This window comes from Triticum urartu, chromosome 7, assembly GCF_003073215.2.
Source record: "Triticum urartu cultivar G1812 chromosome 7, Tu2.1, whole genome shotgun sequence".
NCBI classification, from domain to species: domain Eukaryota; kingdom Viridiplantae; phylum Streptophyta; class Magnoliopsida; order Poales; family Poaceae; genus Triticum; species Triticum urartu.
In genome coordinates, this window is record NC_053028.1 from 685041529 (window position 1) to 685049871 (window position 8343).

The window sequence follows — 8343 nt, forward strand, 5'->3', positions numbered from 1 at the left end:
AACCAGCAGCAAGAGTGTGCGTACGTGCTCATAATCATCTCGAGTTTCTGCAATATTTGGAAACACAAAACTAAAGTTACATAAGCTGACGAATATATTAGACATTAAAAAATGTTGTAACTAATAAAATATAGTTTTGAGCCTCTTCTTTGGTTTCATCTATACGCCACATTCAACATGGATCAGTATGTGACACACCAATTAGCTTGGACTAATGAGTAGCTAGAGCATGTGTGAAATCTGAAATGAATCAAGAGTCATCTGGAAATTTAACATGTAAGGTTTATCAAACAAATACTTACATGAATCAAGAGACATCTTCCAGAAGGCCAAATAAGTCATCTAAAAAACAGGATTCAGAAAGCCACGGAAGAGACAGGGGACAGGGAGAAAACAGGCACATGAGTACACTACAAACTAATCCCGACGGGCAGAAAATCGAAGCCTTCTGATTGACTGGATTGTGTATCACTGCCGCTTACCAATTGGATGTATGTACAGATAGAAATGTCAATACAACCAGGAACCCGATTACCTGAACTGAAAATAAAATATCAACATTAGAATCCCCATATGCGAAACTGAATCTACACAGTATATACAAATAGTTACTTGATTAACGTGTAAATTAGTACAATGAAGTAGGAGCTCAACCACAGTACCTTTTACCAAAAAATCATACATCTGAAATGAAAGGGGAAGGGAAACGTGGATGCTTACCGGTCACCGGCCAACAAACACAATGACTGCAAAAATTGATAGAACCGGAGGGAAAATCCTACTGCATGGTTGCTGTTAAATTCAGAATGGGCGTTGGCATCATCATGAAGTGAAATGGAATCAGGTGTGTAGGGAAGAGTTTCGCAATATACCTTACCCTTGACCTTCTCCCTGCGGCCGGCTGTCAAATGCATCAATAGCCGGGACATCGAACTGGAATCAGGACGCGAGAGTTATTCACTCGCCATTCTTGTCGCCTGCTCGTTACCTTCAAGGACATCTTCATCAAGGGGCGTCCGCCGCCGCGGCCGCCTCAATAGGATTGCGAGTGTAGTGCTGCCCCTTCGCATCATCCTTGGGCATCGGCGGCATCTCGCTCACACCAATGATTCACCTTTGATCATAATAGGGGAGGGATCGGGAGGCACGAGGTTTGGGATGAGTGGAACCGACGCTGCAAGAGTAGCAGGCTAGCAGCCACCCAGAAGGAAGAGGAGATCGACGGAGACAGAGGCGGCGGCGGTGGTGTCGGCGTACGAATAGGAGTCCTGCATCGTCATGCCTCCTTCTCTCGTCTGTAAGGAGGTTGCTAGAGGCCCATTAGGCCCAATTTATCCGGAACGCCCAAAAAAGTGACCGGAGCAGCGGCCGGGGATGGTTAGCGATCGTTATTAGCGCGCAGAACCGATTAGGAGCGATTCACAACTCATCCAACGGCCAAAAATGCATCAAACTGGCGATCCGACGGCTGGGAGCGATGATGCCTTGAGAGGGCTGGAAAAGTGCTCAGTTTTAATGTATCTAAATTGATATAAGCGAAGCACATAGAGTATTCTAACAAATTCCAAATCATGTATGAATATCTCAAAAGGTGTGTACAGCAAGTGGTAAACTAACAAATAAAGACTCAAATAATAGAAGACGGTCCAAGCAAAACACATATCATGTGGTGAATAAAAATATAGCTCCAAGTAAAGTTACCGATAGAAGTAGATGAAAGAGGGGATGCCTTCCGTGGCATCCCCAAGCTTTGGCTTTTAGGTGTCCTTATATTATATTGGGGGTGCCATGGGCATCCCCAAGCTTAGGCTCTTGCCACTCCTTCCATAATCCATCAAATCTTTACCCAAAACTTGAAAACTTCACAACACAAAACTTAAAGTAGAAAATCTCGTGAGCTCCGTTAGCAAAAGAAAACAAAAGACCACTTCAAGGTACTGTAATGAACTCATTCTTTATTTATATTGTTGTTAAACCTACTGTATTACAACTTATATATGGTTTATAAACTATTTTACTAGCCATAGATTCATCAAAATAAGCAAACAACACATGAAAAACAGAATCTGTCAAAAACATAACAGTCTGTAGTAATATGTAGCTAGCGCAAGATCTGGAACCCCAAAAATTCTAAAATAAATTGCTGTACGTGAGGACTTTATCTATTAATCATTTGAAACAAGAATTAACTAAATATCACTTTCCAAATAAAAATGGCAGCAGTTCTCGTGAGCGCTAAAGTTTCTGTTTTTTACAGCAAGATTAACAAGACTTTCCCCAAGTCTTCCCAACAGTTCTACTTGGCACAAACACTAATTAAACATAAAAAACACAACATAAACAGAGTCTAGATAAATTATTTATTACTAAACAGGAGCAAAAATCAAGGAATAAAAATAAAATTGGGTTGCCTCCCAACAAGCGCTATCGTTTAACGCCCCTAGCTAGCCATAAAAAGCAAAGATAGATCTAGGTATTGCCATCTTTGGTAGGCAATCCATAAGTGTCTCTCATAATAGATTCATAAGGTAATTTAATTTTCTTTCTAGGAAAGTTTTCCATGCCTTTCCTTAACGGAAATTGTAATCTAATATTTCCTTCCTTCATATCAATAATTGCACAAATCGTTCTAAGGAAAGGTCTACCAAGAATAATAGGACATGAAGGATTGCAATCTATGTCAAGAACAATAAAAATATATGGGCACATAGTTCCTATTTGCAACAATAAGAACATCATTTATTCTTCCCATAGGTTTCTTAATAGTGGAATCCGCAAGGTGCAAGTTTAGAGAGCAATCATCAAAATCACAGAAACCTAACAAATCACACAAAGTCTTTGGAATCGTGGAAATACTAGCACCCAAATCACATAAAGCATAGAATTCATGATCTTTAATCTTAATTTTAATAGTTGGTTCCCACTCATCATAAAGTTTTCTAGGGATAGAAACTTCCAATTCAAGTTTTTCTTCATAAGATTGCATCAAGGCATCAACGATATGTTTAGTGAGCGCTTTATTTTGACTATAAGCATGAGGAGAATTTAGCATGGATTGCAACAAGGAAATACAATCAATCAAAGAGAAATTTTCATAATTAAATTCCTTGAAATCCAAGATAGTGGGTTTAGCAACATCTAGGGTTTTAATTTCTTCGATCCCACTTTCATCAATTTTAGCATCAAGATCTAAAAACTACGAATTCTTGGAACGTCTTCTAGGTAAAGGTGGATCATATTCAGTCCCATCATTATTAAGATTAATATTGAAAAACAAATATTTAATAGGGGACACATCAATAACTTTTATATCTTCATCTTTATTTTCATAGGAACTAGAGGAACATGCTCTTATAAAGGCATCTTTTTAGCACGCATCCTAGCGGTTCTTTCTTTGCACTCATCAATGGAAATTCTCATGGCTTTGAGAGACTCATTTATATCATGCTTAGGTGGAATAGATCTAAGTTTCAAAGAATCAACATCAAGAGCAATTCTATGAACGTTCCTAGCCAACCCATCAATCTTAAGCAATTTTTCTTCAATCAAAGCATTAAAATTCTTTTGCGAAGTAATAAATTCTTTAATATTAGATTCAAAATCAGAGGGCATCTTATTATAATCTCCATAAGAATTGTTGTAGGAATTACCATAATTATTAGAGGGATTACTAGGATAAGACTTAGGATTGAAATTTCCTCTATACGTGTTGTTACCAAAATTGTTCCTACCAACAAAATTCACATCCATAAATTCATTATTATTCTAAATCAAAGTAGACAAGGGCATATCATTAGGATCAGAAGAAACACTTTTATTAGAAAATAATTTCATAAGTTCATCCATCTTTCCACTGAAAACATTAATTTCTTCTATCGCATGCACCTTTTTATTAGTAGATCTTTCAGTATGCCATTGAGAACAATTAACCATAATATTATCTAAGAGTTTAGTAGCTTCTCCTAAAGTTATTTCCATAAAAGTTACTCCCGCGGCCGAATCTAAAAGATTTCTAGAAGCAAAATTCAATCCGGCATAAAAAAATTGTATAATCATCCACAAATTCAAACCATGAGTAGGGCAATTACGTATCATTAATTTCATCCTCTCCCAAGCTTGTGCAACATGTTCATGATCAAGTTGCTTAAAATTCATAATATCGTTTCTAAGGGAGATGATCTTAGCAGGGGGAAAATACTTAGAGATAAAAGCATCTTTGCACTTATTCCATGAATCAATACTATTTTTCGGCAAAGACGAAAACCAAGCTTTAGCACGATCTCTAAGCGAAAAAGGAAATAGCTTCAATTTAACAATATCATTATCCACATCTTTCTTCTTTTGCATATCACACAAAATCAACGAAGCTATTTAGATGGGTAGCGGCATCTTCACTAGGAAGGCCGGAAAACGGATCTTTCATGACAAGATTCAGCAAAGCAGTATTAATTTCACAAGATTCAGCATTGGTAGGAGGAGCAATCGGAGTGCTAATAAAGTCATTGTTGTTGGTATTGGTAAAGTCACACAATTTAGTGTTATCTTGAGCCATCGTGACAAGCAAGCAAACTAACACACAAGCAAACAAAAAGCAAGCGGGCAAAAAGAGGCAAATAGAGAAAGAGAGGGAGTATAGAGAGAGGGGGGCGAATTAAACGGCAAGGGTGAAGTGGGGGAGAGGAAAACGAGAGGAAAGTGGCAAATAATGTAATGCGGGAGATAGGGATTGTGATGGGTACTTGGTATATTGATTGTTGCATAGACTCCCCGGCAACGGTGCCAGAAATCATTCTTGCTACCTCTTGAGCACTGCGTCGGTTTTTCCCCGAAGAGGAAGGGATGATGCAGCAGAGTAGCGTAAGTATTTCCCTCAGTTTTTGAGAACCAAGGTATCAATCCAGTAGGAGGCTACGCGCGAGTCCCTCGTACTTGCACAAAACAAATAAATCCTCTCAACCAACGCGATAAGGGGTTGTCAATCCCTACATGGCCACTTATGAGAGTAAGATCTGATAGATATGACAAGATAATATTTTTGGTATTTTTTATGATAAAGATGCAAAGTAAAACAAAAGCAAAGTAAATAACAAAGTATTGGAAGATTAATATGATGAAGATAGACCCGGGGGCCATAGGTTTCACTAGTGGCTTCTCTCAAGAGCATAAGTATTCTACGGTGGGTGAACAAATTACTGTTGGGCAATTGACTGAATTGAGCATAGTTATGAGAATATCTAGCCATGATCATGTATATAGGCATCACGTCCGAGACAAGTAGACCGACTCCTGCCTGCATCTACTACTATTACTCCACTCATCGACCGCTATCCAGCATGCATCTAGAGTATTAAGTTAATGAAAACAGAGTAACGCCTTAAGCAAGATGACATGATGTAGAGGGATAAACTCATGCAATATGATGAAAACCCCATCTTGTTATCCTCGATGGCAACAATACAATACGTGCCTTTCTACCCCTAATGTCACTGGGAAAGGACACTACAAGATTGAACCTAAAGCTAAGCACTTCTCCCATTGCAAGAAAGATCAATCTAGTAGGCCAAACCAAACTGATAATTCGAAGAGACTTGCAAAGATAACCAATCATACATAAAAGAATTCAGAGAAGATTCAAATATTGTTCATAGATAGACTTGATCATAAACCCACAATTCGTCGGTCTCAACAAACACACCGCAAAAGAAGATTACATCGAATAGTGCTGCACAAGAGAGGGGGAGAACATTGTATTGAGATCCAAAAAGAGAGAAGAAGCCATCTAGATAATAACTATGGACCCGTAGGTCTGAGATAAACTACTCACACTTCATCGGAGGGGCTATGGTGATGATGTAGAAGCCCTCCGTGATCGATGCCCCCTCCGGCGGAGCTCCGGAATAGGCCCCAAGATGGGATCTCGTGGATACAGAAAGTTGCGGCGGTGGAATTAGGGTTTTGGCTCCGTATCTGATCATTTGGGGTATGTAGGTATATATAGGAGGAAGCAGTACGTCGGTGGAGCAACAGGGGGACCACGAGGGTGGAGGGCGCACCTGGGGGATAGGCGCGCCCCCTACCTCGTGGCCTCCTCTTTTGTGTCTTGGCGTTGGGTCCAAGTTTCATGGGTCTTGTTCATTGAGAAAATCACATTCCCGAAGGTTTCATTCTGTTTGGACTCTGTGTGATATTCCTTTTCTTCGAAACCCTAAAATAGGCAAAAAAACAGCATGTCACATCCCTAGTTCTGTTATGGTCCTAGGCTTGCTTTGTGCATCATGTTTAAATTTTCAAATGAAATTGACATGGGGATGTTTCAAACCCTAGCACAAAAGCAAATTCAAATAGGTTCAAATTAAAATTGGAATTTCAGTAAACCCAAAATGCTCTTCAAAAATGTTCATGGTCTTTGGAAAATGTTGCAAACAACAACCAGAGGTGATGCACATTTTTGCTACACATTTTGGATTTTTGAATCAATGCATAAATATTGGATTTGGAGCTGTTTAAATTATATAAATATTTTAATGGCTCCAAAAATTTTGGGAATTGGTGAGGGCCTCTAGAATATTATATCTAGATGCCACAATTATTTTCAGCATTTATGGAAATGTTTTAACATTTCTTTTAGATACAAAACAAATGTCAGAAAATAGAAAACAAAAACAAAATAAAAGAGAGAAAGGGAATCGTACCTGGCCTCACCTGGCGGCCCACCTGCTCTGGCCCAACCAGCCGGCCTAGTTGACTGGCCACGCCAGTCATCTCCCTCCTCGCGCCAGAAGGCAGGGGCGCGTGCTCGCCGCGCGCCGGCCATGCGCCGGCCACCTCCTGCCTCCCTGCATGTCTCCCCGTCGCCCTGAGGATGCCACGCGATCCCCTGACTCTCTCTCGCTCTCTCTCTCGTCCCCATCCTCTCCCCTGGTTCTCTTCCTCGCACGCATCGAACGCAGCCGCCGCCGCTCACCGTTGCCGCACCCAGAGCCTCCCCCTTGACCCCTCGACGTGCCCAGTAGCTCCGCTACCTCATTCTCGACCTCCTCGCCAAGACAAGCGACGCCGGACGCCCTCACCGCTGTCTTCTTCAACCTCGGGCCACCGAGATCTCCGGCGACCGTGCGCCCGCTCCGACGCTTCCCCGAGCTCGCTGAGGCCACCGAACGAACTGTTGTGAGCTCCTGCGTGGATTCCCTCCTTCCTCCCCTTCGATTTCGAGCCGTAGACGTCGCCCCCTTGACGACCGTAGCTGCCGCCACTTGAGCTCGTCGTCGGCGCAGCTCCAACGACCAAATGGTCACCCCGGCGAGTCCAACTTGCTCCCCGCAATGCGTAGCGCCCCGCCAGACCTTCGCCTCGCTCGTTAGCACACCGCAGGGCTAACCCGCACCAGCCCCGAACTCCGGCAGCCGCCGCGAGCTCCATTCCGGTGAGCTCCGGCCTCCCCAGCTCATCCCACATGCTCCACTGGATGCGGACGATGACGGGCTACGCCCCGGTCGTCTCCGCGCGCTCTTCCGCCGCCTGTAGCGCATTCCGGCGAAGCACCGCCGCGCGGTTTGGTCGTCGCCAGCCGAACTCCGGCGAGGCTGATGTGGCGGCTTAATTAGCGCTAATCCCCACCATTAGCCACCCCACCAGCCGCTGACAGTGGGCCCCAGAGCCAAGTCAAACCCTGTTCATTGCGGGTTTGACCCGGGGTTAACCCCAGTGTCACTGACGTGTGGCCCCCACATGTCAGGTTTGACCTGGTCAGCCCTGTTGACGCCTCTGTGACGTCACGCTGACGCAGTAATTGTTTTTCTAGATTTTAAATAATTCAGAGAATTTCAGAAAATAGTTAAAACTTCTAAAATTCATAGTGATTAAACAGTAGCTCAGAATGAAATAAATTATATATGAAAAATCATCAGGAAAATGCAAGGAATCCATTTATGCCAGTTTCATGCATGAAAAACCAACTTATACTTGCTGTATAAGTGAAAATGTAATAATGGCATGTTATATACTTAAATTGGGGTTTGCATATGAACCCTTGGTTCATATGGACTTCAACCAAATTGATGCTAGATGCATTAGGGCAAATCATAGCATCTTTGAAATGTCATCTTCATGCATCATATTGTTGCATATGGTTGTTTATTGATTGTCGGCACCGTCCCCTCTCGATAGGTTCTACTCCGGAAGGTGTCCCGAGTACCTGTCTGAGGAGCAGTGCTTCTTCGTGGATCTATCAGGCAAGCAAACCCCCTTGAGCATCTCGATAAATCCCACTCTCTCGCTTCTGCTCCTTTTACTGCATTAGGACAACAACGATTCAAACTGCTACTTTCTGCTGCGGTAGCTGAA